The sequence below is a fragment of the Cyprinus carpio genome, chromosome B22 (genome assembly GCF_018340385.1).
Source record: "Cyprinus carpio isolate SPL01 chromosome B22, ASM1834038v1, whole genome shotgun sequence".
NCBI lineage: Eukaryota > Metazoa > Chordata > Actinopteri > Cypriniformes > Cyprinidae > Cyprinus > Cyprinus carpio.
Window position 1 is genome coordinate 18,664,599 of NC_056618.1, and position 22,992 is coordinate 18,687,590.

Here is a 22,992-nt window from a genome sequence, read left to right on the forward strand (position 1 = left end):
TCAACGTTAGAGGATTTACAGAGGCCGGAAGCCCCTTCGGTTCATCAAGAGTTAATTAGCGCACTTCATCAGCGATGTTCCTCGCCTGGAGTAGACGTTCTTATGGTGTTGACCAGTAACCAGTGTGGGATTTTTCGGTCTCCCGTGTGTTAAACTCTAATCTACAAAGCTGTTTCGTACCCTGTACGCAAGCTGTTGCTTTGACTAAGTCACTTATTTATGAGTAGAAATTAAGATATTTTAATGTGGCTTTTCTTTGTAAAATATTAAAGTAATTGTAAAATACTAACCTGATGCTTTGTTAGGCAAAGACATGCTTGAACTTGTAAATAGTGGGTTGACTATTTCAGTAACTTGTTTCTGACGTGTGTTATTATTGTTTTTTGGAGAAGTGTTCGGACTTTGTAATTACATACGCTATCATTTGTATTTATATTTTACCAAAAAAAAGTTCCTTTAAATAAACGGCAATAAAAGATTGTGAACATCTCGTGGTCTTCTTACATAAGTCACATTTACAACTACTTTGACCATATTTACTCACTGGTCTTATTGTGCTTGTTATATCAAAAGCACAAGTAAAAATGGTTTGGGAATGTAATTTTATGTTGTTAGACCAAATAGAGCATGAAGCTATACGGCTGCTCTGATTAATTCATGCACAAACAGATTATTAAACCTCCATGTTTATCACCATAATCGGAGATTAAGGTCTAAATTCCATAGCGACATTTCTGCCATCAGATCAGCCCTCTACAACAGAAGAGAGAGATAGCCACATCCTGTGCTGCTGGACAAAACAGGAAATGAAGAGTTCGCCGGAAATTAGAGGCCTTAGGCAGGAGTGAGGGAGGTTTTTGTTGGTCTAATAGCAATACGGACATTACAGGCTTTGTTTACGTTCCTAAACTTAAATGTAATTGTCACACTCCTTTCTACTAAGCCCTATAAACTTAAATCCCCTGCTTGTTTGTAAAGGCATGGTTCACCTAAAAGCAGAGAGGCACAAATACAACAAGTACATGTATGTATATGTACACAAGCATTTACAATAGCATAGAGCTCGGTACTAAACTAACTGACCAAAACGGACATTCAAATTACGCCATTTGTTTTCGTCGTAAATGTGGGAGGTTACACAAAATTTCCTTTCTTCTGCTTATATAACCAATCACTATCAAAGATAACCAAATCAAGCCAATTAGCTTTCAGTATCCTAATATGTCATAAAATCCAAATGAATGAAGCTTCCGTCTATGCTGAGGTGAGTAGATATTTGGTGAAATGGGGCTCTCCTTTGCATTTAGCCTGTATATAAATGTTTTGTCATGGTAGTACACGATGCCGCGAAATTTTTTCTGTTGGTTTAAATTGACAAGTGTTGTGACCTGAGAGACTTTAGGTGGCATATTGTTCATCAAGATGTCAAGAGATAGGCCTATCACATTCATCTGCTGATATGATTATAGCGAATATATAAAAATAGCCGAGATTGGTTTGGTCAGTGATTCATTTACATCAGACACCTTGAAAGCCTATAGGCCCAAAAGTGAAAATACTGTCATTACTTAGCCTATATCTTCAGACTTATTTGCTGTTTCTTCTGTGCGCCACACAATGTTTTCGTCAATACTCTTGTACTAATAGGGTTCTTTTTAAAATTGTTTTATCGGTCTTTTTTGGATCTTGCCAGCCATTATGACTGTCATTGTATAATCCTAGTATAGAAAAAGCACGCGTAAGGCTGATTAAAAAAGAAAAGAAAAAAAATCCCCAACGATGTGAGAGTAATTAGGCTAAACAATGACAATTTTAATGTTTGGGTGAATTATTTTTGTATTTGAGGCACAATAATGGACTGTCTATTTTCAGATGGGATCGTTCAACCGGTTGAACTGAAGAGGTGTATCTTAATTACTCTAGTTAATCACACACAAAGGACTTTATTTTTACTGTCCACGTTTCTGAGTGGTCACGATTGTTTTTTTACAATATGATTTTTTAACAATATGAAGCGATTAAAAAACATGGGCAGCTTGTTTACACTGGACCTGTTCATTTGTTGTGGTTAAGAGCTGGAAAGCAGTGTGGCTAAAGTAATAACGCAATAAACCACGCAATGCAGTGATTTTACCACAATTGGCATGTGACTTGACAAACAGCTTTATAAAAATGTTAAACATCTAATTGAATAAAGTTTTATAAATGTAGTAATATTTACGTAGGCTATTAGCATTCTAATAATAAAACGTAATAAAAATATGATAGGAAATATATAAATAAAAATATTAGGATAATCACAAAAGAGAAACAAGGCGCTTAAATGGATTTTAATTGACTCTTATGAGAATTGATAAACGTTGTGCTTGTAAATAAATATGGAAATTAACATGTCACTGACTTATTGGCCATTTCTAGCTCTCTGATGTGTCAAATGTTGCGTGTAGCTTAACTGACGACTGCGGACAGAGCCACATTGGGCCCAGCGCTGTGGAGGCTGGACTGCAGGGAAGAAATGTGGCCATCTAATTAAAAAACAATTAAATTACATTAGGCTTGGTAATTACACCCTCCCCCTTCCCCGGGTTCCGTGTTAAGACGGTTAATCCGCTCTTTATCTATTAGTCAGAGCTGTGACATTGACGGGACTTGACTATCAGAGCGCGCAGAGAGAAACAGATGCGTTCACCTCGCACCTTGTCAACACTGACGCAAAGCTTTATTTGCCCTGTCTCAGGGCCGTATTAACCATTGGGCTAGGTGGGGCTGTAGCCCCGGGGCCCGAGCAAGGAGGGAACACGTGATTGGCTCTGGAGATTGACTGGCGCGCCCATCTCCAAAGCCACCAGGCCCCCCACTTATTATCGCTGTTATTAAATTGAGTTTAAGTTCCAGTTTCCATGCATTACCATTTGAGATCCAAAAATAGTCTGAATTTGGTTTACCAATAAAATTAATTTATTCCATATTTGACTTTTGAATGATATGTAGGCCTACACATAGGCTATCTATCAGGTGATCGCTGCCCAGTAGGCTCCGTCCCAATTCGCATACTATCCGTCCTAAATAGTATTCGAAAATAGAATTAGCAGTATGTCCCAAATAAAAAAGAATTCCAAAGATTCCCGGATGGTCTAGTACTTCCGGTTAGAATTCGAAGTGCAGATCGATGCCAGAGCCCGTCTAAGGAGAGCCTTCCCACTCCCTATTAAATCCAATTGTACCGAATTTTGGTTGCAGTTCCACCAGAGTTGCACTGGGGGCGATCGCCATGAGTGAAAAATGAATGGGAGTTTTTGGGGCTAGACGGCTAAATTTGTCCCTTTCACCCGATTGCCGCAAAATTCAACATGGGTTAAGGTCGAAAGTTAAAAAGAACGAGTACTTCGATTTCTTACAGGTTGAGTTGTTGTTGCCCCATAACACGCTAGCACTCTGCTAATGAACGCTTATTGGTCAGTGAAGGACTGATTACGACCAGAGATACTGCTTGATGGCATCCGAATCAGAATCAGCGGGATCAGAATGTTAAGGCGGACTTTTTTCGCCCAAGTTTTTCTTTTCAAACGCAGCAACTTTTTTTTTTTGTTTGCTGGCACTTTTATCTGCCTATTGTTATGTATGTACTGTGAAATTTACACGGAAAATAAATTGAATTTGAGTACTTGTTGTGTTATTCTTGTGTTAAGAAATACCGGATACATATGGTATAGTATTGCCACCTTAAAAAAAACACAAACAAATGTCACGCTCAATAGTGCTAAATATCAATAAAAATTGAAAAAGGAAAAAAATGCCTCGCAGGTGTGCAATGATAAATTGTTCTAATAGTGGGCAAGGGTTGTCCTATTTCTCATTTCCCAAGGACGAAAAAAGGTAACCCATGTGGACTGTGTTAATTGTTAAAGCCTACCTGAATTTTTCAACGGCTCTGGAAAGCAACATAGACATTCTCTGAAAGCACCAAAGTGACTGAAGGATTCCCGTAAAGCAGTATCTCTGGTCGTACGATGTGTATGACGTCACTGACATTTTAAAATACTTTTTAAAGCAAATAAGTGACTCTAAAAAATTTAACACCCAGCAGTGTGTAATTTCTTTGCATCTCCTTTCGAATACAACATTCAAATTACTAGACAAAAAATTATATCCTGAGAAAAGTGGATTTTGAGGGTTATACCGCCATTGACCTCCATTCATTCTGCACTCGTCCTGTGAGCGCCCTCATATTGAATCAGTGTGGAATTGCAACCAGTTCAGAAGCCGGAAGTGTAGTGAGAGTGAAACTTCTCGCCATATTAGACATTCTCTGTCGATGCACAATCTAACGTTTAAGATTGCTTGAATGATAAATAATCTGTTTTTATATCTTAATTAGAACTACAAACACGCATTAAAAGTGCTAAAAAAACTTCAAACATGGCGGATATACGCGACCAACTGACAGGTAGATAAACGGATTTGAATGATAAATAATCTGTTTTTATATCACTATTTCTAAAAGAATCAGACTGTCTTTAGAAAATTTTGGATGTCATTTTCATTTCATCTTGCGTAATGTCTAATATTGCAGTGTTTGTGAGCGAAGCCATGCTTTGTGTACAGCCGTTATCGGGGAAACCTAGATCTCTACCACTCCAACAGCGCCTCCTTCTGGCAGAGAATGAATTTGCATAATGCATATGCTGCCACAAATATAGTCTATAAAGTCTGTGGGAAACACTGAAGTCGACTATGGTATAAATAAACTGTATAACAGTTTCTCTGCAATTCATGTTATAATGTTATAATTAAAGAACAATAAACATAATACATATCCACTTATCTGTACATAGTAAATGCAGTTATTTTTATGCGGTTGTTGACATCCTATCTAAAACGTGATTTAACCAATAAACAAAACAAACAAACAAACAACAACAACAAAAATAACGCTACCACTCTAATATGTCTTGCAATATCTGTGCGTGCAAAGGTTCTGCGCAATCGTCTTGCTCAATATTCTTGGGGTCTGAATCAGGTTCAAATTGATAGTCAATATTGATGACATCCTTAACTATACCAGAGCAGAGGGAACTTGCTGCTTTGGCAAGGGGCGGGACAGCACTGAAACACCATCATGAGCCCTGTCCCAAATGGCACATTCCGGACTTGTCTACTTCCTCAGAGTCCCCACTTTGGTGACGTCATGTAGTGCAGACCTATAGGGCCCTTGGTGCAAGTCCACGAGGGTGCATTGAGAGGTATTTTTGGGACAGACTCGATCGTTACGCCGGATAACGGTCTGGTTGTTTTTTGACAGGAGCTGCAGGTTCGGGGAATATGCTGCCTATGTTCCATTTGAACTAAGATTACAATTTTAACCCATAATAAACATGTGCGTGAGTTTCAGATGAATTTACAGGTTTAAATATAAACACTAGGTTTCACATATGACTCAGTAAAAGCCCTGACATTCAGTTCTATTTATTTAATAAATCATAATACATTCGTATTATTCAACGCGCTATTATTATGTTTGAGATATCAACCACTGGTCGATGTCCATAATGTTTGTATAAACTGTAGGTAACAACTGGTAAAATGTACACCTAGGTCATAAAAACTGTAATGATACCTACACTTAATTATTTTCTTCTCAGCCATGTCATTAATTGCTCTTGAGCGAAATCTCCTCCCATCCATTGTCTGATTGGCATTTCGCAAGGATTCCTGGGTAGTTAAAGTGTGCAGAGCCTGCATCTATGCGGGCTTCACGGAAGACCGCTTCAAGGGTACAAAGGGGGCGCTGCTGAGCACACTTTAGAGAATTAAAATGCTGAATCGGACGGCCTACGGACTCGTAGACTCGGCCAGCACACGCAATTTAAGTCCACGAGACCGAAAGTCCACATGGAGTGTGCCATTTGGGACAGGGCCTTAATCTGCCGTCACACTAGACTTTTCATTTCATTAACTTCCATTCATATGCATGCGAATGTGTCAGACCGGAAACGCAAGCCTGTGCAAAGATATTTCACTGTGTAGCGAAGTTCAAGTTTGGTGAACTCTGACCTGTGAATTCACGTCACTTGAATGCGTCAGACCAATAGAAGATCAAAACGTCATAAAGTGACTTCTCAGTACAGAAATTTAAAACATGGAGGAATCACTAATTTTAGCAGCGTCGCATCATCCTGTTTTATACAATGCAACTTTAAAAGATTACAAAAATCACATAAAAAGAGAAGTGGCTTTGTTTGCGGTGGCAAGGGAAACAGGAACGGATTTTTTTTTTTTAATTGCATGAGATTTGTATGTGTGTGTGTGTACTTGATTAACTATACTTGTGACTGATCGTAATCATTTAAATAGAAAATAATTATGACTAGTGAGGATATTTTGTTGGTGTACTGTGAAAACCTTGCCGCGTGATGTCATATCCAGGTCCTGCTCCATTTCGCAGCACCATCTAAACGAATTTCACATGCTCAAAGTCTAGTGTGACCGCGGCTTAAGCTGTTCGCCAATCACAACGCACTGGGACAGCTGATCAATCAGATCACATTTAGTTTTTCGGAAGGTCGGCCTTCATCAAACCTGGAACTAATATAACCGTTTGTGCCAGGCTGGGGAGAAAAGTACTATAATATTGTAAATTATGTGAAGAATAATGCATTTTTCGAACATGTTCTAGTACACCCCTAAAACAAATAAAAAATAGCATAATATGACCCCTTTAAGCAGTGGGGCAGAATTTATTCTGCTAAATATGTGCATTAAAGGTGCAGTATGTAAATTTTAGGGGCATCTAGCGGTCAGGTTGTGAATTGCAACCAATGGTTCATTTCTGTCAATAGATCCTCCTAAATATCACACACTGCACCTTTAAGACGGTTTCAGCCTGATACACGCGGCGCGCACCTGCTCATATAGCGACTGACTAAACTTTCGCTCCATTGTGCTTAATCGTTCAAATAAACACGTTATGTGTCAAAATGCCCGTCTTTGCGAGTATCCTCGTAAACACAGCTATCTGTGTCTTAAATGAACGTTAATAGTTAAAGATAAAGCATGCGTGTAGTGTTAGGCTATATGAGATCCTGGATTATATGATGAGATCTTAAAAGGATAGTTCACCCAAAAATGAAGATACTGTCATCATATACTTACCCTCAAATTGTCTAAACCTCTATGATTTTCTTTTTTCTCCTCGACATAAAAGAAGATATTTTGAAGAATGATCGGAACCAGTTTCTGGTCCCCATTGACTCCAATAGTGTTTTTTTTTTTTTTTTAAGGAAGTCATGGGGGCCCAGCAACTGTCTGATTACCACTATTGTTCCAAATATATTCTTTTGTGTTCAACAGCAGAAGGAATCTCATACATTTAGAACAATAACAGAATTTTCAATTTTGCTCAGTCATGACCATAGCTGTATAAAAACATGGACCGTGACATCACCATGGACCGTGACCTTCACTCAAGTGGCCAAATTATGCAGAATTCTGAAGGCTCAAAGTATGTAAACGGATGAGTTATCACATCACCCCCTCACAGTTGTCATGAAGGGCACTGCAGCTCATAGACCAGAATCATCGAAAATGTATCAGGCTGTAAAATTTTTTTCCTGCTGTAAAGCATTTTAACATGGGGCGTCTATGGGATTGACTGAAGCAGGAGCATTCTAGCGGCCAGTCGATATTCCATTTTAGCGAGTGGCTTGTTAGCTTCACTAGAGAGTATGAGAGGTTGCCGCTTCTTCATGACAAGCACCTCATAGTTTAACCGCTGAAAAGCGTTTCTGAAGCTCAAAGTCGGCGGAACGGGCCGTCATTCTAGCAGCGCCCCGTCTGTGACCTCACTCCCAGATCATCGACAAGGTTAAAAACAGCAAACCACCTACCTGAAGCAGTCGATATTTGCGACCATAAATACAATTTGCGAGTGGCGTTTTGCCTAGATCGGCCACTGGGGAAAACCCGCCGTCAGCTCCTCAGGATTTAACCGGCTAAAAAAGTTATCTTCTCGTCGGATGATTTGCTTCATTCTAGCAGACGCATTTCAGTCTGTGATAAACAGAACTCGGTTATTGCTATCTGGTTATATATTTAAACATCTTACACCGAGTTTGGACCTAATGCCTTTTTTCCTAATTGTTTGCGATCGGCCCACAGGAAAATGAAAGCCGTGGTTGTACAGCAAATAAGTGTTTTGCGCGGCTCTGGCCCATATAGTTTCTCACCGATGCCCAGAAATGAACCATGGAGCCGCATTTCAGCCAGAATTTAGCCCGATTGTAGTATTGCTCCGTGGGTATATAAATGGTACATCTTATATAACTTAACATTTGAATGTACAGTTTTACTTTTTTAAACCATGGTTAATTTTCATTTTGCGATCAAATCTTTTGTTATGTTCACGTATTAAACGGAGACGATGCGCATCAAAGTTTTAGTGGAAAAAGAGAGTTTCAGACAGTCCTCTTCTCTGCCGCACATCAGAGCTGACGCACACAGTCTGATAAACGCAGCTCCGCTGTGCAGCGAGAGAGAAATGACGGAGACGTACGAAGGGAAAGTGCAGCAAAATACAGCGTCTGTTTCATGCACAACTTGAACAAACTAGAAACAGGTAAAGCTGTCAGCTGTGTGGATATTGGCAATATCGTTAACAATTTATTTAACAATTCTCGTTTATAATAATTACTAATACGGCTTCTTCTAAAAAAGATCTTGGTCTGTCTTCTTTTAATGCGTGAACTTCATTATTTGAAGTGCAACTGCCGTCCAGTAATCGCAAAAAACTCTGTGCTTTGTCACTTTTTAATAAAAACCCACCAGCTTCCCCTAAAATTATGGTTCCGATTTAGTTATTTTTTGGGAACATAACGAAAACGTTCAAACGTTCCCTGTAAGTTAATTTTAGGTTTAGTTTTATAACCTATGGCGCTCCTTCTAGGAACGGGCAGGCGTGTTCCCGCTTCCCCTAAGGGAACGTTCTCATACGTTAAGAAGGGCCAAACGTTCTTGGAACAGTTCTTCTCGGAACGTGAACCCATTTAATCTTTCTCTTACTTAAAATATAGTACAATAGTTTTGGCGCATGAAGGCGTTCGCTTTACGCCTCAAAAAGGTAAGGCCCATTTAATCTTTTGCTCTTTATATTTTAACATAAGAGGCCTATTTATAGAGATCCTACAGTACAACTTACTGAAATGTCGGAGGAGCCCAGGGTACACTCAGTGGCCAAGTGATGCTTCTGCTCCATGATACTGGTACAGATTCTGTGTAATGAACAATTTTTTGTGACTGTAGATTTCAAGCTGGAAAAGACATTTAGTTCCCACTTTAAGTGAACCTTAATTCCCAGGTCATCTACAAGACGGATTAAAAATGCTGATAAAGTCAAGAAAAGATGAGACAGAAACATGACAGTATGATTGAAATGTTAAAATGTAAATAAATAAATAATAATAATCGTAAAATAAATAAAACACGTTTATTCTGTGGAACCTAAAAAAATTATTTGGCTCCTAAGTTTTTTCTTATAGAAGCCAATGGCTCCTTACTCGATTTTTTTGTTTGGAGCCCTGTGAAGCCACGCCCACCTAGCTCGATGGCAGTGTCAGCAGCGGCAATCCACCTGTCACTCAAGTGGCCACGCCCTTAATTATGCAGAATTTTAAGGCTTAATATTATGTAAACGGATGAGTTCTAAAAAATCACCCCCTCACAGTTGTCATGAAGGGCAAAATTAGCTATATAGACCAAAATAATTTTTTTGTATCAGGCTGTAAACATTTTTTTCCTGCTGTAAAGTTGGGCATTTTAACATGGGGCGTCTATGGGATTGACTATCTTTTGGAGCCAGCCTCTAGCGGCCAGTCGATGAATTCCAGTTTTAGACACTTCCTTGTTAGCTTCACTAGAGAGTATGAGAGGTTGCCGCTTCTTCATGACAGTAGCTGATCTGAAAGAGAAAACGGTATACAGTAAACTGTTTATGCTAATTCCGGTTACAGCGCCTCTTGTGGAAACGCTGATAATTAATTAATAAGCAATTAAAAAAAAAATAAAAAAAAAAATAAACATTTAATAAAAAAATAAAATTCAAATACGATTTTATAAGCAAAATTAATTTCTAATTCAGTACGACAATTTATATACGATTTTTTTAACATAAAAATGTATTTTGCGAACATTTGCTTGTTATGACTCATTGGTGCATATGACCCATTGGTGGAATTTTTGCACAATTTGTTTTTAAAAACATGTTTAAATAATATGAACAGATGGATCCAGTTCTGCCTTTAAATGTTAAAAAGTTATTTAACATTTTTTAACATTTAACAATTTCCCTATAGAGAAAATTGAATGAAGTGTTAACCTCCAGACTTAATTTTGTTGCCTTTTCTGCACTTGTTGTCATCAAACACTGCAAAATCTCAATAAAACGGATAGAATTTACATTCCTTATGCGACCAAAGTAACTTTTTATAACTTTGTGTCTATGAACTATATCCATGTCACAGATCCTTGGCATTTACAAATATTTTGGCTCCTCTGCCTTGGCCTCATGGAATAGCCTAGCTAGCCTATATCATGACTGCTTCAGAATCTCAACAAAAGTCATCTAAGTAGCTATACTTTCACCTATTATTTATAGGCTACATAAGACGCATTAATGTTCATTTTTGCATACTATACTTTTGAAGTATACATTCAGTGCAATGTAAACGGTGTCACCGACAAGCAGAGCGCTGGGTAGGGTGTGTTATACTCAGGGGCAGACTGGGCATCCACTATATTGCAGCTGTCGGAAGGTTTTGTGTGTGTGTTCCAAGGGTCAATGCTGTGCCCATCTCTGAGAGGGGTTTGGCGTGGACACGCACATTTCTGGTTTGAGGGCAGGCAGGAAAAACGCTCTCTGGCGGATTAGGTAACCTCTACACTAATTAATTCTGCGAAGGGCCTTTCAGAGCGCCGCATGCAGCTCTCAGAGAGAGAGAGAGAGCGAGAGAGCGAGCGAGGATGGCAGGCTGAAAGGATTGCATTATTCTGCGCTGCGAAAGGAAATCAGAGAGCGCCGGTCTCTCGGGGCCTCGGCGGCGCGCTCTAATAGCTCAGCGCGATCTCTGCTAGGATATTGCTGCCCTCGAGTGTGTGTGCGTGCCGGCAAGTGGGGGCTGGTGAGCGTGTATGCCGATATTTTTAGGGAATACACAAAGGATACGCATGAGGATAAGAGAATACGCAAAGAATGAGACACGGTTGACATTTTTGGACGCGTTTGGTCATGTGAGTAGGGCTGGGAATCGAAATTGGAGAAAATATAGTGGAACCGAATGATTTTCATGACATTCGGTTCTGTTAACGGCTTTTGAACGCCTACGTTTTTCCCAGCAGTTATCCACAGCGCTACTGCAAATAAAATGACGTTTTATCTCCCGGTCTGAATTGAATTTGATAAGAGAAAGACAATAAATAGCAAACACCTTACTATTGCATTATCTTTGCTGCGCGACCAGCGATGTCCGACTCTTTTGAACCGGTTCTTTTTAATGAATTAGTCCAAAAGATTCAGGTATCCCATTGTTGTTTACAAAAGGATGAGATGAGTAATATATATAACTGAATAGCATAAATATTGAGTTTCACGTAGGCTACACCTGGGCAGACACACAATAGTCCCGCCCTAATCTCACGCCATTGGCTGATTTGATGTTGTGTCAGTCTTATCTGGGGTGCACTTTGTTGGTTGCAATGCAATTTCCCATTGCCAACCAATGAAGTTGCTAACAGGTTAGCAACTATGGGTTTAGGAAATGCACCCCTGGATGTTACTCAACATTAAAATGTATTAAATTTTACATTCAAATTTTTCTTTTTACAAATTGCTTTACTTTAATTTCATCTATGTTTTTCACTTATTTCACTATAATTATAATTACATGCAGAAAATATACAATAAAAAAACATTATAATATAAAAAAAATATAATTATAATTATAAATATTTAATGTAGTATCATGCAGTAATTTGACCTTATAAAAACAGTATAATATAAAAAATATATAATAATTATTTTTTATTATATATATATATATATATATATATATATATATATAGCTTTAGAAATACATATTTTATTTGATTCAACAAACGTTTAGGCTAATGGCCTAACATAAACTAGGAAGAAGATAATCTGCGAAACAACTCTGTATTTATTTATTTTTGTTTATTTAAATGAAACTCAAAATAAAAAAAAAAACCTTAACCTGGCAGCTGGCAGCAGTAAATGTTTTCAGGAGTCATTCATTCATTCAATTCGTTCAAACTGCTGATTTATTCAGGAATGAAGCAAACGGCTCAGTTTATGAACAGGCTACTGAATAATTGGATTTGGTCAAAACGCGGATTCATTCAGAAACTAAACAACTGTGTTGCTCATAGACGCATATTAGGGTGGCTTTAAATGTAATTTTTTACAGACAATGTTGTGTTTAAAAATATAACACAATATTTACTTCTTTTTTTTACTGAACTATTGTATAAAATCACATTTAAACTTGTGATATTCGTGACAAAACAGCACTCATGTGGTAGGCCTATTGCTCCCGCTGGTAATGTGATATCCCTTTTCATATGATATAAATATGAGGCAAAACTCATACAGGGGCATTTTTACCCCAATATCTTGAATTTTAGGAGCATAACTGCATTTATGGAGTTCTTACCCTGTATCATATTTGTCAACAGTCAACTGTATGAAATGGAAGATGATGTACAGGTCTGGGGGCGGGGCCAGTGCGTTAACTGTTAAAATATTTTAATCAAGTTATTTTTTCATAACTAATTTATATATATATATATATATATATATATAATAATAGAAGATGTAGCATGTCACACTGCAGGACACTGCTGTAACTGCATGTCAACTTCTCAGAGACACCAGCAAACAAACGTAAGAGCGTGTCATGAGTGAATGGCCCCTAACGCCGTCAGGAGCCGCTCCTTTAGTTTTCTCTGTATCTCACACATTCACACACACTCGCAGATAGTGTAGGAGTTGTGCTCTTCAGTAGGTAACTGTGATCTTGCCATCTGTCCGTGCAGTCAGACGCTGGCAGCAGCCGTGGCTTGAAGGCGTGAGTGGTGGCGAGCTGGAACAAGGACGCGGGCATACGGCCAAAGTGAGAGAGAGACAGAGAGAGAGAACACACGCTATTCGCATCTCAGGTTGCAGGAAACAACGCCTCCAGCAGCAGTTATAAATCAGGTCTAGCGCACAAACAAGCACGCACTCGGCGAGATCCACCTGTACGTCATTATAGCGCACTCACAACAATCTTCATAATATACACATCTGCGCATGTGTTTATAAAAGACATTCACTGTGCTAAAATGACCTTTTGATTAGAGGCTACATGAAATTGCTTGACTAACGCGGTTTTATGTCCTGTGTTGTTTGTACTTCCTGTTGAAACAGGAAGTTTGGGCGGGGCTCATCAAAACGCCAATCTCTGTTTATTTTAAATTGGCAGTAACGTTTAGTTACATTACAGCAATGAAGCATGATTTACAATTTGCTAGTCAGTTCCAGTTTCTAAAATGGAAAGGGACATTCTCATTTTAGAGAGCGTTTGATTGGATCAAAATCTGTGTAGTGCAGGATGATGTCATCAGTACCTTTGCTTAATTTTCCTGAAAATAAGAGTATAAATTTGAAATGTGTATATACGCAAAAAAAAAAATACATTTGTGAATGTTCAGGAGTACACTAGCATATAGATTTGCCTTAACACTAACAGACATGGACTCAGAGCCACAAACTGTTTTATTTAAATAACATGAAAACCAATGAATCGTTCACAGTAAGACTGAGAATAAGCTTTAAGTATCTACAGTGGATTCTGATTCCATGTCATCTTTGAAGCATAAATATTATGCGCACAAGACAGTCAGATGTTTTTTAGACTGTACAGTCCTAGCACATTTGGCCATCGACAAATCTGAGCACACACTCCAATTTCATGCTCTTGCGCACACACACACTGACTATTTACCCCACTGGAATGTTACCCGACCTTTCTGGGCTGCGTCGGTTTAAAAAGATTTGTGTCGTCCCTACTTTCATCCCACAAGGGAAAGAAAATCTCGTTTCTGTTTTTGCCTGTGCAGTTTTATTCTCGCTCCCCGAGTGGTTTGTGTGTGCACAGGCGCGTTTACGACTAGTATGTGTGTGAATGTGCGTCAGGGGCAGCAACCTTGAGACTGTGTCTATAAACACGGTCATGTGGGCCGCCTGAAGAAGCCACTGGCACAATCTCGACTGCTCTCAGATGAATACAAGCCAGAAAGGAGGAGGTGATGGTGGTGGGGGGGTAGCAGATGTGATAGCGAGAGGACAACGAAATACACAACATCCTCTCGTTTCTCCAGCCTTGCTTGCCTTGCATTGGCACATTAGAGTTATAGAGAAAACTCACAGCTGTTGCATACAAACAGTGCTTCTCTGGAACAACAGCCCAAGCACAGCATACAAAATAAAGGTACTGGGTTTTATTTATTTTATATTTTTTCCAGAACTTGAGTATTCAATTTCAATGATACCTTTCACTTGGTGGATGATAAAATGAATAAAGAAATTGCCTGGACATCGAAGAAAAGTACTGAGGCATATCTGAGACTATAATATCAAGAGAACTTGGATTATGTTATGTTAAATTTTGCTTAAAAAAATTAAATTCTGTTTCTAATTTCCTAAATAACTTTTCATTCCACTGTATTAAATGTTACATAAGGTTGCTATGACATCTACATTTTAGAGACCAGAGAAATTTTCCAATTCTCTATGCCACAGCGGAATACTAGAGCAACTCATATTAGTAAATAAAAAAAAGTCCTCAAAAATGATTGAGAATGATTAAACTGTATATAAATGCAAAGGACAAACACAATAGAAAAAAAGATACAAATGAAACAAACAGTGCTTTAAGTTTTTATGCAAGTCTAACGTATTCAGTTAACAGCCTACTACAGAAAATGAATAATCGAATGGCAAATAAAATAGCATAGTATTCACTATAAGAATTAAGCTTCCTTTGTTTCTAATTAAAGTTACAAAAGTCCTTCAGTCAAGAGGACTGAAAATTCCTTCAGTCATGGGTGATTTTGTCTTTTTTTATTATTATTAATATTAAGCACACAGTCAGCAGCAGCAAAATAGCCCACTGTCACTTTAAGAGCTGTATGGATCCAGTTCACTGTTATGCACATATTTTTATTCCCAACTGTTTATGTTCACTTATTACATAACTGACCAGGGTTTATGTGAATAATCACTAAGTGCTGCATTTTGACACATTTTTGCATGTATTAGACCGTTTAGGTGCACACATTGACCTAAAAGATAACTTTACTTGTCTTTGTTCTGTTCCGTCTTTGAGCGCATGCACAGAGATCGTCCTGAGGAACAGCACAAGTTTCTTTCATGCTTTTAAAAACATTAATAAATCTAATCAATTTGAATAAATCGGCATGTCCCATTTTTCAAAAGTCATGTTACATGATTAGTTTGCACATGAAATTGGGCTTTTAAGGCGGAGTGAAAGCGTTCACTGGAAAAGGGGCGCAATGGGGTGTAATAATCATTTTAGCTTGATTATTGTATTTTCATAATCATTGGAGGCCAAAATTGAAACTGTATTTCGATTAATTGAACAGCTCTGAGAACACCCTCACCTAACAACACCCTAAAAACAACCCAAAATACCCTAGGAACCACATAGCAACACCCTTAAAACCACCCAGAACCACCCTAACAATAAGGTGACTAGACGTGCCACTTCCCGGGGACACGTTCTGCCCAGGATTTCTAAATTGCTTAAAATAACCAGGTTTTGGCTGTTTGCACTGACCAGACTAATCATTATGACATCAAAGTACCATGAGAACAATTCGAAAGCATAAGGAGCCGTCTGCTCTGCTCTCTATAGCTCTCAAAATCCTGGGCAGAACGTGTCCCCGGGAAGTGGCACATAAACCCAAAAAACCCAAAAACCCAAAACCCCAAAAAATCCTAGAAACCACCCAAAACACACTAGAAACTACCTAGCAATGCCCTAAAAACCATTCAGAACATCTTAACAGCCACCCAGAAACACTGCTACTAACTCTCTAGAAAAACCACTCAAATTGTCTCCAGTAAAGGTTTCAGAACAAAATGTTTTCACTGCTTGATGTCATTGAAAATCCTCTTCAGAATTTCCTCAGAGAATTTTGTATTTTTTAGGTTTTTGAAAACCATTTTGAATCTGGTGCTTTAAAAAGCCCATATCTGAACAACCTGTAATATGACATCAATAACTTTTTTTTATTATCTTATACATAAACGTTCAAGTGCTACAAAGGACCATTTAAGAGCCTTTATTTTTAAGAGCACTGAACCTGTTTATCATGCTTAATATTCACTGCAGAGCTTGTAAACATTCTGAACACTATCATGTCCGTAACCCTAATCCCAGCTCTATCCCAACAGCCTCAGGGCTGCTAGCCACAAGAAAAGATGAATAAAAGCTCTCTTTGTTTAAATGCTGAACGCAGGCTGACACTTTGACCTGTCAGGGCCTCTGGGTTCCAGAAAGCTCCATCATGTTTGGCTCTCCACGGGGTGTTCAAACCTGAATGACAGTTTGAAATAACACTTTTTCTTACATTTTAAACTCTCTTTTTTAATGCCCAGATCCTTTGTTCTTTACTCTTTATCTGCACAATCAGCCTTAGAGGGCCATTTCTGGAGAGATGTTTCCTCTACCTCTAGTGCTTTTCCAGAGGTTTACATCGGATTATAGGCGGACCTGCTGCATTATCGTCTGAAGCCTCAAAAACATTGAACCTAGGGTATTTGTGGGGCATCCAGATCTTCAAAATACGTGGCTGATGTTAAAGGTCCAGCTGTTAGAAAGATTCCCTCAAATCATAAACCATTTTTCTGCTCTTCTGCGCTTCTCTCTCTCTCTCTTTCTGTGATCCCAGGAGACTATTTTTCTTGGTCTTGCCCGAGTAGCGTAGCCTGACTGGGGCCCCGTACGCACACACATTCATCACTCCACCCCTACTCCAGTGAGCAAATACGCCGTTCTGCGGCTGCAGAGTCAACAACACAAGGGTTCTCCCTGCTGTGTGTATGCCTTGGAGTGCAGTTCGGGTTTTTGACGAAGGATGGTTACCAAGCAAGTAACCAAGTATGTATTCAAACCATGCATTGCGAGTTACAACTGTGCAGATGTGCAGCAAATGTGAAGTATTAAAAAAAGGATTGGATTTTAATTGATAGATCAGATATCGGTAGTGCTTTCAAATGTTTGGTTAATTTAAAAAAATTTAGCTTGACAAGGTACGAATACATTGTAAATATAGGCTGCATGTCATACATTACTAGTTGTCATTGAAACGTTATTTATTTAGTGCGAAAAGATTTAGGCTTGTGACACACCCTACGCACCTACTTAAGAACAATTTGCTGATGTTCCCATTAAGTTTAAAAATGTTACTCAAAAATTAAGTGAACATTCCATTGTATCATTTTAAAAACATTTTTAAGAAAAAATAAATGTTCCACGAATAATGTATAAATAATGTTTTTGCATTTTGATTTTAAAAACATTTTTAAGAAAAAATAAATGTTCCACGAATAATGTATAAATAATGTTTTTGTTATTATGTTTTTGGAACAAAGAAAAAATAAATGTTCCACGAATAATGTATAAATAATGTTTTTGTTATTATGTTTTTGGAACATAAACATTCTATTAATGTTCCTGAAAGAACGTGTGTTCATAACTTTGAGAGAACCTTAACCAGAACGTTAACCAAAGTTGTGAGAATGAACCTTGTTAGGTCGCCAAGTAAATAAAGCTTCTAGCTACACAAGCTTGAAAGTGTGCGTTGTATGCTTAGTGTTTCTATGAAGGGAACTCTAGCAGTTATAACAGTAAATGTCATAATTTACAGTAAGTTTTCTCTTTTATGTCAACTACTGTCTTAGCAGATGAGAATCTTACAAAGCAACTGTGGATGCCTCCAAAATCGTAGGTGCTTTTTTGAATAAGTAATTGCATCGCAACTGCTAAAAAGTATGTCCTGAATGTGTTTAGTATGAATGCAGTCCAGATGTACTATACCTTTGCTATGTTGTCATTATCACATGGCCTACCAGCATCAGTTGCGTCATTTCACTACCATTTAAAAATCACCTCCCATGGCCTGATGGGATACTAAAGTTTCCATTGGATGTAAACGTTAGTATTTTGTCGGAAATAGTAGGTAATCTGGGTAGATTTTGCCTGCTGTTTTATGAATACTGTGAAATGGGAATACTAAACTTTTCACATAATTTATTATATAGTAGGAAAGTGTGCAAATTCGGATGCAGCCTATATGTTTAATGCAACTTACCTAAAGAGCGCAGACATTCAAAGGACTCTATGACTCCCTTGAGTACTGGGGTATGTTAACGCAAATGTTCAACAGTATAATATATGTTTTAAACTTTACTTGCATGAAGTATGTTCATGACATATAAAATAAAGGCACATTCTCGCATTAAAAAAAAAAATAAATAAATTGTGCAATGAAACACTAAAAACACGTTTTGTGCGAACTGGCCCTAAGGGCTGCAAAAATACAGTTCAGCCTTGTTTTTGTGCTCTTAACAGTATGCGATTTTGGACACCAAATATATTGTACAGTTTCACGCTGCTGGAATGCAGTATTAACCAATCAGATGCCAGGACTGGAACTGTGCATTTAAAAATGCTCAATATTTGTTGTATTCAAATTTCACGACACTTTAATTCATAAATTTTAAGATTTGAATTAATCTCAAATACTGATGGGTTCAGATTGATAAAGTGTTAGTTAATGGCGTGTCATTATAAACTGTCTCCACGATATTTCACAGGGAAGCCAGTGTTGTGTATCCAGCAACACCTGGTTCGTAACCTAGGCCCATTAATTGTTAATTGCCTTGACACTCTGTGCACAAAACTGGTACCAGAGCTTTTCCCAACCGTTTCAAAATCCCTGATGCCTCTCGCCCACAGCATGTTTGTGTTACAGGCTACTTGAGCGGCGAGAGCAAAGAGAAGAAGAAAAGCGCTCAGGGGGATGAAGAGGAGGAGGAGGAGGAGGGGCAGACCGCGTGTTTGGCAATAAATTCAAGCACTGACATGAATTTCGCGAGGGGCCGGTCCCTCTGGAAACTCCCCTGTTCGGCATTAGAGGCCTCTCTGTGTTATTGCACGCACACACGCGCATACATAGCCTGCGTCTCTAAAAATCTGCACTTTTCTCGGCCAACCCCTATAAACAATAGGAGTACTTGACTGGAGCTGAGAAACCTTTGTCATATTGTGTGTGCTTCTGACCTAGCTACACTCCTAGTGACAAACTTGCTGAATTTTTGCTAGAGATATTCTAAATCTCACAAAATATTTTAAGAAAGGTATTTTATGGTTTATCTACCCAGAGTAATCAATACAATATTATATATTTAAAAAAACTGATTTTAATTCTATACTAATGCATAATTCGCGTTTATTACTTAGGTCTAACAACAGAAACCGACCTTTTATGAATATATATATATATATATATATATATATATACACACACACACACACACACACACACACAGAGACATGGCTTGGAGTGCCATATTAATATCATGTCACTGATTATAATGGAAACCAAGGTCATAAATTAAAAGCATTAAAACACTACTTATTCAAAACAGGGTGGCGCAAACTATCACAGTTTAAAATACAAAGCGTTCTAGAAAGGGTTCTGGTTTGATTCTAGAGCGCGCACGTGAGCTGATTGCAGATTGTCGCTCTGGCTGCTGTCGGGTTTAACGAGCGCAGCGTGTCGTTAAAGCGCCGGTTTACGAGGCTCCTTTATCGTCCCACTCACACGCATATACGCGAGCGGCACACAGACTGCAGAACCCCTAAAGACTCAGATTTAATGCTTCCTGCCCGAGCTGATCTCACTCCCACCGCCAGCTGCTGCTTTCAATTTCCACCTCACGCTCGCTCGCGCGCTATCTCTCTTTTTTTCTTCTTCAGCGCTTTAACTCGCCGCTGCCTTTGGCGACCAAATGTTTTAAAACCTGAGGTGAGAATACAGCACACACACACACTCACTCATACTTGTGTATACTTGAGACTCATCGAGCATTACAAAAGTGATAATGTTCAAACGTATGAAAAATGGTGTTTAATTGAAGTTAACACTACTGAAAAGACACTGGAAATGTTTAAATGTACAAGTCGTTACAATCAGTAATTATGTCCCCACTGGATGCAACAAATGCCTGGTTTGGAATGGTTTTTATTGGTTTTGTCTGGTCGTGCTGGGAGATGGCATCACAGTATGCTAAGGGATTTTTTTTCCCATGAATGTTCCAGTCTTGAAAATGAAGGCCTATTTTATTATATTGAAATTCCCTGATATTTAATTTATAAAATATATTAATAAATATAAATGTTTATTAATGTTAATTATATATATATATATATATATATATATATATATATATATATATATATATATATATATATATATATATAGACCATGAACTCCTCAGTATACCAAGAGTCAAATGTGAGGGCATCCGTCTGATCCCAAGCACTGCAGCAAATCTACAACAAAACGACTGAAAAAGGAAAGAATCATGGGGTTTCAATGGCTCAGTCAAAGTCCAGACCTCATCCTGACTGAAATAAACTTGAACATAAACTGTAGCAATGTTGTAAAGAAGAGTGGGTCAAAATTCCTCCAGACTGAGGTGAGAGACTGATAACGTCATAAGGGCAAGTTATTTATTTTTCATTGGCTCAAGTTAAAAAAATATAGATTTGATTCATTGCCCTAATTTATTTTTTAATTGGATGAATGAAACACTTTTTTCAGTGTGGATCAACAAGCAATTGAATCATAGGGTGTCCTAACTTTTTCACACATGGTTTTCCATTTTGGCTTAATTTTGGTTAATTTCTAAGTATTATTTTGTTTATTTCTGAGGTTTTATTTTCCAGATTTTATGGCCTGCCTAGGACCAGATACTTTTTTATTATGTCCTGATACAGAATACCTTGGAATTAAATAGGCTGTCCTAACTTTTCTACATGACTACATATATATATATATACACACACACACACACACACACACACACACAAAACAATAAAATAAATATATAAATAAAAAAACAGTATATCAAATGTAATAGAAATATATACAGTATTAAACTTTTTTATAAATAATTTTATATATAATTGGTTCATTTTATTAAAATGGCATAAAACTGTATAATATAGATAATATACCACACAGTGGTATATAATTTTTATTACTAAATTATGAAAAGAAAGTAATTTATTAACCCTTTGTATGTAAAATTAAGTTTATTCATGTTCATCAATGTTCATTAATGTTCACACTAAAAATATACATAAATATTATATTTTGTTGTATTAATATAATGTAGTAAATATTATAATATATATATATATATATATATATATATTTAAATATATATATATATATATATATATATATATATATATATATATATATTTAAATATAGAAACTTCTAAATAATTTATTAAAGTTATTTAGTAATTTTTTTCTTTTGAGGGCATCCCCAAAAAATATTTTCACATTTAGCTAAATTCTGGTGACATTTTTCAACAAAAAAAAAAAAAACAAACACAAAAAAACACACAAAAAAACCGCCACAAACACACACACACACACACACACACACACACACACACACACACACACACACACACACACACACACACACACACACACACACAGAGAGAGTGCTCACGTTAATCCGTTTGTCACGGTGAGCGTGCTTCCTGAGAGCTGAAAAATTATTCCTCTCCTTTTCCCTGCGCGATGCTCCACGCACGACAGTGTGTGTGTGTGTGTGTTAATGTCTGTGTGTGTGTGTGTGTGTGTGTGTGTGTGTGTGTGTGTGTGTGTGTGAGGGGGAACAGACAGGCAAGCAGCTGCAAATGTTAAATTGTATCCAATTACTGCCCGCACGGCGATACGAGGGGAATAATTCTTTCCGTATGACAGCGCGATTCGATTATTCCGCACACGAGAGATGCTCCTTATAACTGCGTGAAAAACGTCCCCTGCACGCTCATGCTGAAACACACAAGCAGCCCGTGTCAGTGTGTGTGTGTGTGTGTGTGTGTGTGTGTGTGTAATGATGCATGCCGTGTACTAGTGTTACACTCTTGATTGACAGAGAGGAAGAGCTCATTATGGTCCGGTGCTTTGAAACACGACGGCCTGCCTCAGACGTGTCTCTAAAGAACAGCGACCTCTGACCTCCACCTATTTTAACACAATTAGACCTCCCAATAACTGTGTACATTTTTGAAACACCTCAGGGCTGAGTCATGTTAAAGGAATGGCTCTCAGGTGTCATCGTGACAGATTATTCAAACGCATCAGTCACGAGGTACGTCACGTGATGACATCATTGACTCAATAATTATGCAGAAACCCAAACTACATTTGAGCGCTTTGGTGGAGAAGTGTTTTTTCAGTGAATAGTAACTTAAATTTCGACCTGTTGTTCACACCGGTCAAATGTATGACCTCAAAGACTTGTATAAATATATAGACGTATAGACAAAGACTTAAAGCAATATAGTACAGGAGAATATGAACCACATTTATGAATACCTTTGTGACACCATTTTTGAGCAGCTCATACATTCTGGTAAACGTCTATTTTGTGATATACTGAAGAAAGAAACTGGAACGACATGAGGATGTGTATTTTTATTAATTTATGGTTTAAAAAATGGTTATGATTAAAAACAATGGTATTACTGTAGTACATGTAAAACTGCTCACGGTGCATTACCAAAAACATTACATCCAATACAATAAAGTACAGTACCAGCAAGAATA